Source organism: Triticum aestivum, chromosome 6A (genome assembly GCF_018294505.1).
Source record: "Triticum aestivum cultivar Chinese Spring chromosome 6A, IWGSC CS RefSeq v2.1, whole genome shotgun sequence".
In the NCBI taxonomy this organism is placed as follows: Eukaryota; Viridiplantae; Streptophyta; class Magnoliopsida; order Poales; family Poaceae; genus Triticum; species Triticum aestivum.
The window spans coordinates 252,726,121-252,740,864 of record NC_057809.1 but is presented as its reverse complement, the minus strand read 5'-3'; positions in this window follow the sequence as shown (position 1 = coordinate 252,740,864).

The following is a 14,744-nucleotide window of genomic DNA, read 5'->3' as shown; positions in this document are numbered from 1 at the left end:
GAAACTCAGTGGCGCGGGATAGATAGAATCGGTGGGGCCGAGTTTGACTTTTGGTTTAGGTCATATGTGAATGTGGGAAGGTAGTTGAGGGTTTTGGAGCATATCACTAAGCACTTTGAGCAACCAAGCCATTAAGCAACACCTCATCCCTCCTTGATAGTATTGGCTTTTCCTATAGACTCAATGTGATCTTGGATCACTAAAATATAAAATGTAGAGTCTTGATCTTGAAGCTTGAGCCAAACTTTTTGTCCTTAGAATTTTGAGGGATCCACTTTCCTCATCCATGACATGCCATTCATTGAGCTTTTCCTGAAATATTAATCTTGGGATAATGTTAGCTCAATGAGCTATATGTTGTCAGGAATTACCAAAACCACCCGGGGATAGTTGCACTTTCAATCTCCCCCTTTTTGGTAATTGATGACAACATATAGATCAAAGCTTCGACAAATGATAATAAGAGTGAAAGATATTGTCGCTTTGAGAAGTATGTGAAAAGCAAGAGCTCCCCCTAAATTTGTGCATATCTTAAGGTTTGCTTTGGACTGCAAATGCACAATGAGTTAGGATCTTGGGTTACTCTTCCATGTCACATACATCTTGGTGGAGCGCTCAAAATGATAAGAATTAAATACATGCACTCATCACCAAGCAAAGTGAATGCTCATATAAGGATAAGTAAGATAATATCATCTAACAAGCATAAGTGTAGCTTATGATCAACCACATGATCATCAATGTCTCACAGATAATAGTGTAGTATCTCAAGCAATCAAAAGACAAACAAAGTTCAACCACCAAAGCAAGAGAGAATAGAAAGCAACGCTCTCTCTCGAAGCCTATGATATATACATTTTTCTCCCCCTTTGGCAACAAGTTACCAAAAAGTTCATAGAAAATGCATAGCACTAGAACGTCTCTCAGGCTTGGTCTTCAGGTGGTGGTGTCCGGAGAACTCCAAGGACGAAGGCTTCAGTCGAAGTAGACGGAGCTGATGGGGTAGGTGCTGGAGCTGGTAGCACTGAAGCTGTAGCTGGTGCAGATGAAGTGACTCTAGTGTCCGGTTGTAACGCCCTCGATGCGGCTATATCTCCCACGTGTCGAAGCATGACTTAGAGGCATAACCGCATTGAAAGCAATGTCGCAAGTGAGGTAATCTTCACACAACCCATGTAATACATAAGGGAAACATACATAGTTGGCTTACAATCGCCACTCACACAATTACATGAATAAAGCATTACATCATCCGAATACAATCAAGGTCTGACTACGGAACCAAAATAAAAGAAGAACCCCAAATGCGACAAAGGTCCCCGAACGACCCCAACTGGGCTCCACTATTGATCAACTAGAACGAAACAACACAAAGGACAAGATCTTCAACGAGCTCCTCCTTGAGCTTGGTTGCGTCATCTGCACAGACTCAACGGCACCTGCAAGCTTGTTTTGGAAGTATCTGTGAGTCACGGGGACTCAGCAATCTCGCACCCTCGCGATCAAGACTAGTTAAGCTTATGGGTAAGGTACAAGGTATGAGGTGGAGCTGCAGCAAGCGACTAGCATATATGGTGGCTAACATACGCAAAAGAGAGCGAGAAGAGAAGGCAAAGCACGATCGATAAACTATGATCAAGAAGTGATCCTAGAACAACCTGCGTCAAACATAACTCCAACACCGTGTTCGCTTCCCAGACTCCGCCGGAAAGAGACCATCACGGTAACACACGCTATTGATTCAGTTTAATTAAGGTCAAGTTTAGGTCTTCTACAACCGGACATTAACAAATTCCCATCTGCCCATAACCGCGGGCACGACTTCCAAAGTTCAAATCCCTGCAGGGGTATCCCAACTTAGCCCATCACAAGCTCTCACGGTCAACGAAGGAATAGACCTCCTCCTAAGACATTCCGATCAGACTCGGTATCCCGGTACAACAAGACATTTCGACAGGGTAAAACTAAACCAGCAACACCGCCCGATGCGCCGACATCCTGATGGGAGCTGCACATATCTCGTTCTCAGGGCAACACCGGATAGGTCAAGCTACGAGTAAAACCAGCCCTCAAGTTTCCCCGAGGTGGCCCCGCAGGCTGCCCATTTCGGACCAACACTTAGACAAGCACTGGCCCCGGGGGGGGGTTAAAATAAAGATGACCCTCGAGAGAGCGACTCCCAAGGGAAAAATAGGTGGTGGTGAGGCAAATGGTAAAACCAAGGTTGGGCATTGCTGGAGGAGCTTTACTTAAGGCGAACTGTCAAGGGGTTCCCATTATTACCCAACTGCGTAAGGAACGCAAAATCCGGGAACATAACACCGATATAACGGAAACTAGGGCGGCAAGAGTGGAACAAAACACCAGGCATAAGGCCGAGCCTTCCACCCTTTACCAAGTATATAGATGCATTAATTAAATAAGATATATTGTGACATCCCAACAAGTAAACATGTTCCAACAAGGAACAACATCTCCATGTTCCAACGAGGAACAAACTTCAATCTTCACCTGCAACTAACAACGCTATAAGAGGGGCTGAGCAAAGCGGTAACATAGCCAATCAATGGTTTGCTAGGACATGGTGGGTTAGAGGTTTGACATGGCAATTTGGGAGGCTTGAAAGCAAGTGGTAGGCATCGTAGCATGGCATAGCTAAAGAGCGATCATCTAGCAAAGCAAAGATAGAAGTGATTTCGAGGGTATGATCATCTTGCCTGAAATCCCGCAAGGAAGAAGAATGAGTCCATGAAGAAGACAAACGGACGTAGATGAACGGTTCCTCACAAGCACGACGTTACCGGAACCAATCCGAGGAAGCAAACACCGGAAAGAAGCACACAACATAGTAAACAACCACCACATAACATGGCATGATGCACAATCAAGTATGATGCATGTCCGGTTTAATGTAACATGGCATGGCAAAATGCACAAACAACACTACAAGTTAAGTGGAGCTCAATATGCAACGAGTTGCATATTGACGGAACACCACATGAATTATTTAGTTCTCTCTCGTTTAGGTACTCGACAATATTAAATGTTGTTAGCATGGCAAGAGAGTGAAGCAAAGTAAAACTACCTATCTAGTCAAGTTTAAATGAGGCCGGAAGCAACGAACAACAATTCCAAAAACTCCTCATATGCATATATTAGGTTTGCTACTGTTCTACCCTAAACATAATTTTAGAGTTGTTAAGCATGCAAAAATGATGCCACCATGGTAAACTAGGCAAAATTCTACCCCATTTACATATAAAGATTATTTAATTTGGAGCCATGGTTATTTAGTTATGAATTAAGCATTTTAACATGGCATAGAGCAAAAATTAATCAAACAACATTTTAAACATTTTAAACATGGATAAAAGTTGGATATTATGAATCTAGACAAAATTCTAAGCAAGTTTCAAATATAAATAATTTTTAACCGATGCACGGATGATGAGTTATTAAATGTATGAAGTTTAGGGGCTATTCTGTAAAAACTGCAGTCTCAGGAAAAATGGACAAATTCACAGCGCACAGAAAAAAACAACTATGGGCTAAGTCTGAGAAGAACTGGGCTGCTCACCATGGGCCACGGCCCGGTACGGTGAAGGAGGAGGCAGGCCGGGCAGGTGCTGCGTCCAGAGGCGGCCCAGGCGCGACCCACGTGCGGTGCTCGTCCTCCTCTGCTCGAAGCAGAGGCATGAGTATGGCTCGGCGGCTGCTGCCGGCTATGTGGAACGACGGCGCGGCGGGGAAGAGCTCCGGCGAGGTTAGGAATGGATGGATCCGGCGAAGGGGATCCCAGATCTGGTGACGGAGGTGGCCGGCGGCACTCGGGGACGCGGAAAACGGCGAAGTGGAGCTCTTCCATGGCGGCCTCCCTTGGGATGGCAGGTGCAAGATGAGAGAGACAGAGAGATTAGAGAGGAGAGGACCCTGAGATGTAGGAAGGAGAGTGGGGCGGAGCGACCTGGGGTTGGCGGCGGTGGATCCAGAGGGCTGGTCGCCGGAGGCAGCGGCGGTGAGCGCGACCGGCTTCCGGGTCGAGCGGGAGCTCGGGGACGAGCGTCCTCAGGCACAAGGCGGCGGAGTTTCAGGCCCCGATGGGCTTCCCAGGGCCCAATCTGGGTCCTGGAGGGTCCGCGCGGCTGGGAGCGGCTAGGGCGACGTGGCGAAGCCACATGGCAGCGCGGGACTGGCTGGCGGGCGCGCGAAGGCGACGTGGAAGGCGGGGATTGGCAGGACGGTGGTTTCCGGTGACGGCGCGGCCTGTGGCTCGCTGCCAAGTGGTGGAGGAGGGTTGGGGCTCGCCGGAAAACGAGGAGAAGAAGGTGGGAGGCGGTTGGGAGATGATTGGGGGCACGGAATTTTAGGGGGAGGGGTAGGTAGCTGCCCAAAATGGAAGGGGAGTTGGTTTAAATAGGAAAAGGGGCTAGGATTAGGGTTAGGAGGGGGGGTTTCTTGACCGTTCGATCACGATCGGGCGGTTCTGGACGTGAGGAGAGGTAGGCTGGACCTAGGTGGGCTGCAAGTGGGTTGTGAAAAGAGGTTGGGCTGAGATGAGAGGAGAGGAGTGCAGCCCGGCAACTGTTTTCGGAGACCGGAAACGTCCGACGTTTGACCGGCTATATTGCCGCTATAGTTTAACGGTTGGGCTATCAAACGAACTCCGAATGCGATGAAACTTGACAGGCGGTCTAGCTACACTAAAATAAGACCACACGTCAACTCTCATCCCATTCCGAGAACATTTACCGGCCACTTATAAAATACTATTTCGGACATGCCGCGGGCGCGTGCAAGTGTGTCTGGGCTCAGAACGGACAACGGAGAGAACGAGGAGGCCGGGACAGATGCAAGTTTTGAAAACATGATGATGCAATGCACATGATGACATGATAAGATGCAACACGCAAGCAAATGACATGGCAACGACGGCGAATAACTGGACGACAACTGGCACATCGGTCTCGGGGCGTTACAACACTCCACCACTACGAGAGGATCTCGTCCCGAGATCTAGAATGGCACCAGAGGGAAAAACGGAGGAGAAAGAGAAGAGGTAACCTACGTTGCTTCTTTGACAAACGAGTGAAACCACGAACCTTGAATAAGGTTAAGCCATTTTGAGAAAAGAATACAATGGAGATGAACGAAGTTGAAAACACTCCGTTAGAAAAGAGGGACAAAGAACATTGCGAAAACCTTGAGGTTGAAGGGAAGATATATATAGAAAACACTCCGGTTAAGGAAGGGGATCAAGGAAGACCAAATTCGGGCAGCACTCTGGTTGAAAAGAGAGGAATTGAATAAGAACTTGATAAGGTGATATAACTTGAAAAGAGGGCACGACACTCCGGTTAAATGGACAATCATGAAAAGAACATGATCTTGACAAAACAAGAAGATGGGTTGAAGAGAACAACAACAGAATGCCTCCGGAACGAAAGAATAGAAGTTGTATCGACGGAACAAAAGAACGGAGAAGAAAACAACATCTTCTACCTCCAATGAGCTTGAAAAGCATCTTAAAGAGAAGGGTCACACGGAGTTGTTGGAAAAACCCAACAACGAAAAGAATACGCTTGATATGGTCTTATGGAATACATCTCAAATTATGAGGTGATAACCTGCCACTCACGGGAAAAAGAATTGGATTGATATGAACAAGGAGACGAGAAAATATTTCACCGGGAGGATAAAGAACTTGGGTCCTTTATAAGCACCATAATAGCAACAATCCTTAGGGAAGGCTTTAGGTGAAATATAACCCAAGATAGCTCCAATGACGAGATTGATGGATTTAAAAATATCTCATTCTTAACAATATGTGAATCATGAAACGAGAACTCAAATTATCAAGAATGACGTAATACCACCTCTATTGATACGGAAGGAAGAATTGCACTCCGGATTGCAAGATGAAGAAAACTTGAGTTCCTCTGAAAGGAGAGTTGATGAACGCTTTGAGAAGGAATTAAACCCTTGATGAACCATCATGTAGAACCTTCATGAAGAACTCCGATAATAAAAGAATGATCCGAAATAATTGAATGATGAAAAGAATAAGAATGAAGCCTCGCAATGATTTATATAGAGATCTCCGTGATAATATAAGTGAAAGAGGTTGGAACTCCGGGAAAAAGAGAAGATGAAACAAATGAAACCGAGAATTTGAAGGGCCTCCGGAATAAAGAATTAATCATTAGGATGAAACAAGAATTAGAATTACATTATGATTGTCCTTCATCAATTAAATTGATGATAAACAATGGATTTGGCACACTACTTATTCTCGTAGAAAAGATTAAGATAGATATAGCGCCAACTTGAGAAGGTCTTCAAAGAACCACCGTAAGAATTGAAAACAATTGGAGTAAAGATAAAGAAAGCACCGGGAAGAAATATAAAATGAACGAAGATGCTTGAGAGGATTTAGATACATGAGAACGAAGAGATCACGAGCCGATTAAAGATCACTTGAACGAAGCACCGGTAAAATTGGAGAATGATAACTGAAAGCTGAGAATGAATAATCCCGAAATAATGGCCTTCAGAGAATCAAACTGAAAAGATTCCTGAATTTGCACCGGATGGATAAAAGAATTCTCACGATCAAAACAATTATGAGAGGATGGCCTCGAACTAGAACCATGAATCTCTGAGAGAGCGGATAAGATATGGAGGAAAAACTCTTCTTCGGTCATTAAAATCTGAGAATTACGACGACAAACACCACCATGAATTATTGAGGTACTCCGGAATTAAAATTGGAAAGGTTGAACCAACGATGAAAAGAAATTGAAAGATCTTGGAGAAAAGCATTTGACTAATGAAAAATTCGTTCTTACGTCAAGCTTTGACAAGAAATTTGAGGATAGCCCCGGGAAAATTAAAAGAGTCAGGTAAGATCCTGGGAAAAGACCTGTGGGTTAGGGCCCACTCAAGAGAAACACCGTTGAAATGATTTAAAAGAGAGGTTGCACCGGTTGAATTAAATGGCTAGAATGAGATAACAATCTCGAAAGAGCTTGAAAGGATTGCGAAAGCAGAGTGGAAACATGAATCTTCTGAGATATCTTCGACACTCCGAAACAGATGAATAGCGAGAGATGAACGATTAAGAATTGCACCGGCATGAGAAAGCATTGAAATACGGAAAAGAATATGATCAAACACTGAAAGCTTGCTTTGAATCCACCGGAGAAGAGAACGAGTGAAGAGTGACGAACTTGAAGCTCCGTTAGAATCTTCATGAGAAACACCGGATAAGAATATTTATGGAAAAGAATGGAGAGACTTCTTAAGAATAAAAGGATACTTGATTAAGAAATCTGAGTCGTTGAAGAAAAACAAGGGAGGGAGGGCGGGAAAACAAAGGCAACTTGGGAAGGATGAAACAAACACCGTTGAGAAGAAGTGATAATTGGTCTTGCGAATGTTGAAGTGAACGGATCCACTTGAGGAGAAGCACACCGGTTAAAAGGATTGACAAAAACAATCTTGATGATCAAGAAGGATTGGTATTCACATCGGAGTATGAGAACACCGCTTAGGAACAGGTATGGAATCAACATTTGACTTCGAAGCAACTCGAATACCACAACTCAAAACAAAAACAAAGGATTGGCTTGCAGAATAAGCCGGAACAAACATATGATTGAGATTTCGTCCGAAGTTTTCGTGGTGGGGCCTACACGGGCTCGATCGTACAACACCATCATGTACAAGGCAGTGCACATGACATACGAAGCATCCCCGAGTCGTCATAGCCAAGGACTCTTTAAGACACAACGAGACCACTGTAAAACCGACCGTGAATAGATGGACCACTAGACGTCGAACCCCAATTTCATATCATACATCTGTCGGAAAGATATCCTAAGAGCTACTTGATTTCCCACCTATGAAACTCCCGAAATTTTCCGGTTATGCAATCAGGTGTTGGGGATACAGGGGAAGCATAATATCTCACCCAAAACTAGCAAATCCTACATCCAGCTGTATCCATCCTTCAACACATAACCAAGAAACCTTCGGAAATCATCTACCTCAACCTTCGAAAAGCATCTATTATACAAGTTATGGCAATACTCCCAAACTCCCGCCCCAGTACTGGGTGGCATCGAGGTTATCTCACCAACGAACTGTATAAAAGAGATTTTTGATGTCGGCGTACTAAACTCAGGTATTCCAGAACTGGAACGATAAAATTATGACGACAACACCTCAGAGCTCAACTCCCCGGGACACTTCCACAAAACCCCTGATAGGAGGCACCAAGACAATGTTCTCATCATAAAAACATCAGAACGATTCCAAGATACCCGCGTGATCCTAAACAAAATTTTAGTGAAATTTGAGAAGAGAAGAGTCAAAACTCTACGTCAGGATGCCTTACCAGAGCGATGAGGAGACTAGGAAGTAAAAAGAATTCCTAAACTCTCCGATATATAATTCCTAAATGACTCAAACCATTTTTCTAGACACAACTCGGGTGCTAAAACGATCAAGCAATGGGGCTCCTAAGGTCGGTGAAGGCTCTGATTACCAACTTGTAACGCCCTCGATGCGGCTATATCTCCCACGTGTCGAAGCACGACTTAGAGGCATAACCGCATTGAAAGCAATGTCGCAAGTGAGGTAATCTTCACACAACCCATGTAATACATAAGGGAAAGATACATAGTTGGCTTACAATCGCCACTCACACAATTACATGAATAAAGCATTGCATCATCCAAATACAATCAAGGTCCGGCTACGGAACTAAAATAAAAGAAGAACCCCAAATGCGACAAAGGTCCCCGAACGACCCCAACTGGGCTCCACTACTGATCAACTAGAACGAAACAACACAAAGGACAAGATCTTCAACGAGCTCCTCCTTGAGCTTGGTTGCGTCATCTGCACGGACTCAACGACACCTGCAAGCTGGTTTTGGAAGTATCTGTGAGTCACGGGGACTCAGCAATCTCGCACCCTCGCGATCAAGACTATTTAAGCTTATGGGTAAGGTACAAGGTATGAGGTGGAGCTGCAGCAAGCGACTAGCATATATGGTGGCTAACATACGCAAAAGAGAGCGAGAAGAGAAGGCAAAGCACGATCGATAAACTATGATCAAGAAGTGATCCTAGAACAACCTACGTCAAACATAACTCCAACACCGTGTTCGCTTCCCGGACTCCGCCGGAAAGAGACCATCACGGTAACACACGCTGTTGATTCATTTTAATTAAGGTCAAGTTTAGGTCTTCTACAACCGAACATTAACAAATTCCCATCTGCCCATGACCGCGGGCATGGCTTTCGAAAGTTCAAATCCCTGCAGGGGTGTCCCAACTTAGCCCATCACAAGCTCTCACGGTCAACGAAGGAATAGACCTCCTCCCGAGACATTCCGATCAGACTCGGTATCCCGGTACAACAAGACATTTCGATAGGGTAAAACTAAACCAGCAACACCGCCCAATGCGCCGACATCCTGATGGGAGCTGCACATATCTCGTTCTCAGGGCAACACCGGATAGGTCAAGCTACGAGTAAAACCAGCCCTCAAGTTTCCCCGAGGTGGCCCCGCAGGCTGCCCATTTCGGACCAACACTTAGACAAGCACTGGCCCGGGGGGGGGGTTAAAATAAAGATGACCCTCGAGAGAGCGACTCCCAAGGGAAAAATAGGTGGTGGTGAGGCAAATGGTAAAACCAAGGTTGGGCATTGCTGGAGGAGCTTTACTTAAGGCGAACTGTCAAGGGGTTCCCATTATTACCCAACCGCGTAAGGAACGCAAAATCCGGGAACATAACACCGATATGACGGAAACTAGGGCGGCAAGAGTGGAACAAAACACCAGGCATAAGGCCGAGCCTTCCACCCTTTACCAAGTATATAGATGCATTAATTAAATAAGATATATTGTGATATCCCAACAAGTAAACATGTTCCAACAAGGAACAACATCTCCATGTTCCAACGAGGAACAAACTTCAATCTTCACCTGCAACTAACAACGCTATAAGAGGGGCTGAGCAAAGCGGTAACATAGCCAATCAACGGTTTGCTAGGACATGGTGGGTTAGAGGTTTGACATGGCAATTTGGGAGGCTTGAAAGCAGGTGGTAGGCATCGTAGCATGGCATAGCAAAAGAGCGAGCATCTAGCAAAGCAAAGATAGAAGTGATTTCGAGGGTATGATCATCTTGCCTGAAATCCCGCAAGGAAGAAGAACAAGTCCATGAAGAAGACAAACGGACGTAGACGAACGGTTCCTCACAAGCACGACGTTACCGGAACCAACCCGAAGAAGCAAACACCGGAAAGAAGCACACAACATAGTAAACAACCACCACATAACATGGCATGATGCACAATCAAGTATGATGCATGTCCGGTTTAATGTAACATGGCATGGCAAAATGCACAAACAACACTACAAGTTAAGTGAAGCTCAATATGCAACGAGTTGCATATTGATGGAACACCACATGAATTATTTAGTTCTCTCTCGTTTAGGTACTCGACAATATTAAATGTTGTTAGCATGGCAAGAGAGTGAAGCAAAGTAAAACTACCTATCTAGTCAAGTTTAAATGAGGCCGGAAGCAACGAACAACAATTTCGGAAACTCCTCATATGCATATATTAGGTTTGGTACTGTTCTGCCCTAAAGAGTTGTTAAGCATGCAAAAATGATGCCGCCATGGTAAACTAGGCAAAATTCTACCCCATTTACATATAAAGATTATTTAATTTGGAGCTACGGTTATTTAGTTATGAATTAAGCATTTTAACATGGCATAGAGCAAAAATTAATCAAACAACATTTTAAACATTTTAAACATGGATGAAAGTTGGATATTATGAATCTAGACAAAATTCTAAGCAAGTTTCAGATATAAATAATTTTTAACTGATGCACGGATGATGAGTTATTAAATGTATGAAGTTTAGGGGCTATTCTGTAAAAACTGTAGTCTCAGGAAAAATGGACAAATTCGCAGCGCACAAAAAAAACAACTATGGGCTAAATCTAAGAAGAACTGGGCTGCTCACCATGGGCCACGGCCCGGTACGGTGAAGGAGGAGGCAGGCCGGGCAGGTGCTGCGTCCAGAGGCGGCCCATGCGCGACCCACGTGCGGCGCTCATCCTCCTCTGCTCGAAGCAGAGGCAGGAGTATGGCTCGGCAGCTGCAGCCGGCTATGTGGAATGACGGCGTGGCGGGGAAGAGCTCCGGCGAGGTCAGGAATGGATGGATCCGGCGAAGGGGATCCCAGATCCGGTGACGGAGGTGGCCGGCGGTACTCGGGGACGCGGAAAACAGCGAAGTGGAGCTCGTCCATGGCGGCCTCCCTTGGGATGGCAGGTGCAAGATGAGAAAGACAGAGAGATTAGAGAGGAGAGGACCCTGAGATGTAGGAAGGAGAGTGGGGCGGAGCGACCTGGGGTTGGCGGCGGCGGATCCGGAGGGCTGGTCGCCGGAGGCAGCGGTGGTGAGCGCGACCGGCTTCCGGGTCGAGCGGGAGCTCGGGGACGAGCGTCCTCAGGCACGAGGCGGCGGAGTTTCGGGCCCCGATGGGCTTCCTAGGGCCCAATCTGGGTCCTGGAGGGTCCGCGCGGCTGGGAGCGGCTAGGGCGACGTGGCGAAGCCACATGGCAGCGCGGGACTGGCTGGCGGGCGCGCGGAGGCGACGTGGAAGGCGGGGATTGGCAGGACGGTGGTTTCCGGTGACGGCGCGGCCTGTGGCTCGCTGCCAAGTGGTGGAGGAGGGTTGGGGCTCGCCGGAAAATGAGGAGAAGAAGGTGGGAGGCGGTTGGGAGATGATTGGGGGCACGGAATTTTAGGGGGAGGGCCAGGTAGCTGCCCAAAATGGAAGGGGAGTTGGTTTAAATAGGAAAAGGGGCTAGGATTAGGGTTAGGAGGGGGGGTTTCTTGACCGTCCGATCACGATCGGGCGGTTCCGGACGTGAGGAGAGGTAGTGTAACGCCCCAGATATACTTTCCATATTTGTATCCAACTCTTGCCGTCCCCGCCGCTAAGTTATATTTATTTCTCGGGTTCGGGTCTTTGTCTCCGTGTGTTGTTTTCTTTTTCGTGTATCTTTTATCATGTCATCACGTGCATTGCATTTGCATACATGTTCATCTCATGCATTCGAGCATTTTCCCCGTTGTCCGTTTTGCATTCCGGCGTTTCGTTCTCCTCCGGTGGTCATTTCTACCTTTCTTTCTTGTGTGGGGTTTAAACATTTCCGGATTGGACCGAGTCTTGCCAAGCGGCCTTGGTTTACTACCGGTAGACCGCCTGTCAAGTTTCGGGTCATTTGGACTTCGTTTGATACTCCAACGGTTAACCGAGGGACCGAAAAGGCCTCGTGTGTGTTGCAGCCCAACACCCCCCAAATTTGGCCCAAAACCCACCAAACTCTGCTCCATGTCCTAGAGCGTTCGATCACGATCGTGTGGGCGAAAACCGCACCTCATTTGGACTCTCCTAGCTCCCTCTATGCCTATTTATACCCCCCTCCATTCGGATCTCTTCTTCCCCCGTCCGAAACCCTAAAAAAAAACAGATCCATCTTCCCCCGCGCCGGGCCGGACGTGTCCGCCCGCGCCGGACGTTGTCCGCCCCGCCGCCGCACCCACTCACGCGCCGCCACGTGGGCCGCGCCCACATCGCCGCCGCCGGCCCGCAGGCCCACGCGGGGCCCTCCCAGCCCGCGTCATCGCCCCGCCGCCTCACGCCCGCAGCCGCCGTCATCCTCCTCGCGGCCGGCCACCCGGGGCACCGGCGCCGCCGCTCGCCATCGTCGTCGCCCCGCCGCCTCGAGCCGCGGCCCCGCCGTCCGCCGGCGCGCCCGCCGCCGCCGAACCTCGCCGTGGCCACCACCGGGCCCCGCCGCCCTCGTCCGGCTCCTCCGGCGGCCGGGTCGGGCTCCGGCGAGCCTCCCCACGCCCCTGCGGTCCTCCAACGGCGAGCTCCAACTCCGGTGAACAGTGCCCCGCGGTCAACCTCGAAGTCCGTGCCCGCGAGATCCCGATCTGGATCTGAGATATTTTGACCCGACGGTTGACTTTTCCCTTCAAACCCTAAGTTTTTATGCATCCTTTGACTGCTCGTATCTCCGCAACCGTAGATCCGTTTTGGGCGTATGATATATAAAAATCTTCACCCGACGGTTTTCTATCATGTTGTTTTGCTGCTCCGAAGAGAGCTTCGTGATCTGAAATTTCAGACTAGTGTTGATTTCACTAAGTCTGAAATCTGTTTTGCATTTGCGTTTTAGCCATGCTTGTTTGAACCTCTTAATGGATGAATTTGCCTATAGCTCAGTGCTAGTGTTTTGTCAACCATCTTGTGTACATCACTGCCATGTATTTTGTTTTCATGTTTGGTGGCTGTAGCATGTTCATTTCGTTGCATTTAGATGCCTACTTGCTGTAAATCGCAGACCGGTGTCATATCTTAAAACACTCGCCTTTTCCAAACCGTAACTCCGATTCCTGTGATCTTTATATCGTTTTCAAGCGATTTCATCCCCTCTATCCAGTGGCACACTTGGTTTTCCAAGTTGATGCCAGGTTCATGCATTTCCTGTCATATCTTGCATTTTGCATCCCGCATCGCATCCCGCATAGCATATCGTCATTTCATCATATTGCTTGGTCTTGCCCGTGGTTGATTGAATCCTTGTTGCTTGTTTGTCTTGTTGGGTAGAGCCGGGAGACGAGTTTGCTACCGAGGAGCCCGTTGAGTTTGCTTGTGAGGATCCAGTCAACTCTGACAACGGTGCAGGCAAGATGATCATACCCTCGAAATCACTACTATCTTTGCTATGCTAGTTTGCTCGCTCTTTTGCTTTGCCACTGCTCCGATGCCTACGTTTTGCTTGTCAGCCTCCCAATTGCCATGTTGAACCCCTAACCCACCATTGTCCTAGCAAACCGTTGATTGGCTATGTTACCGCTTTGCTCAGCCCTTCTTATAGCGTTGTTAGCTGCAGGTGAAGATTGGAGCCGTTCCTCGTGGGAACATTTTTTTTACTTGTTGGGATATCATTATATTGCTATGTTATCTTAATGCATCTATATACTTGGTAAAGGGTGGAAGGCTCGGCCTCTCGCCTAGTGTTTTGTTCCACTCTTGCCGCCCCTAGTTTCCGTCATATCGGTGTTATGTTCCCGGATTGTGCGTCCCTTACGCGGTTGGGTTATAATGGGAACCCCTTGATAGTTCGCCTTGATTAAAGCTTTTCCAGCAATGCCCACATTGGTTTTACCATTTGCCACCTAGCCTCTTTCTCCCTTGGGTTTCCGGAGCCCGAGGGTCATCTTATTTTACCCCCCCCCCCCGGGCCAGTGCTCCTCTGAGTGTTGGTCCACCTGTCAGCTACCGGTGGCTACCAGGGGCAACTCTGGGCTGGCCTACCCGTACCTAAGACAATCTGAGTGTGCCCTGAGAAAGAGATATGTGCAGCTCCTATCGGGATTTGTCGGCACATTTGGGCGGTGTTGTTGGTCTTGTTTTAACCTGTCGAAGTGTCTTGAGTTACCGAGATACCGAGTCTGATCGGAACGTCTTGGGAGGAGGTCTATTCCTTCGTTGACCGTGAGAGCTTGTCATGGGCTAAGTTGGGACTCCCCTGCAGGGATTGATCTTTCGAAAGCCGTGCCCGCGGTTATGGGCGGATGGGAATTTGTTAATGTCCGGTTGTAGATAACTTTAATTAAACTTAATTAAAACGAAAC